This window comes from Pediculus humanus, genomic scaffold, assembly GCF_000006295.1.
Source record: "Pediculus humanus corporis 1103172109064 genomic scaffold, whole genome shotgun sequence".
NCBI classification, from domain to species: Eukaryota; Metazoa; Arthropoda; class Insecta; order Psocodea; family Pediculidae; genus Pediculus; species Pediculus humanus.
In genome coordinates this window covers 482-1004 of record NW_002988440.1, presented here as the reverse complement: position 1 = coordinate 1004, position 523 = coordinate 482, and the positions used below count along the sequence as shown (strand labels likewise).

General features: G+C 34.8%; 1 non-coding gene across 1 annotated transcript; it reads left to right on the top strand.

Annotated features, from left to right (window-relative positions):
* Positions 1-85: 85 nt before the first annotated feature.
* Phum_PHUM622380 lies at positions 86-156 on the top strand. Its single transcript has one exon. It is a non-coding gene; the product is annotated as a tRNA-Gly (tRNA).
* The last annotated feature ends 367 nt before the right edge of the window (positions 157-523 follow it).

Sequence of the window (523 nt, the reverse complement as noted above, 5' to 3'; positions counted from 1 at the left end):
CTAAAACTTCTTTGAAAGTTTATAGTTTCTTATAGTTTCTTGTCGAGGACGCTATAGACTCATCTCTGTTACCATCTTTTCGTAAGCATCGGTGGTTCAGTGGTAGAATGCTCGCCTGCCACGCGGGCGGCCCGGGTTCGATTCCCGGCCGATGCATTAACTAAATTTTTGGTAATTTTTTTAAAATAAAAATAACAAGGATGATAACAATACCTAAAGATAAATTTTAAAAGCTTCACATAAAAATGGGGAGCAAAACTAATTTTTGTAAACATTATTATTATTATTATTATTATTATTATTATTATTATTATTATTATGGTCACTCTTAAACACGACAAGGCTCTTATTTGTCGGGGTTGTTAAGCATTTATCCCAGGTCTCTACCCGATTCCTTAGGGACAAATACTCGAATATCGGTGGTGCTATTTATAATATTTTCCGAAGAATGTGGGCCGTCCCACATAGTGCGATTTCCTGGATGGTTTCTTCTTTTAGGTTCTTCATAATCTTCTTTAAATTT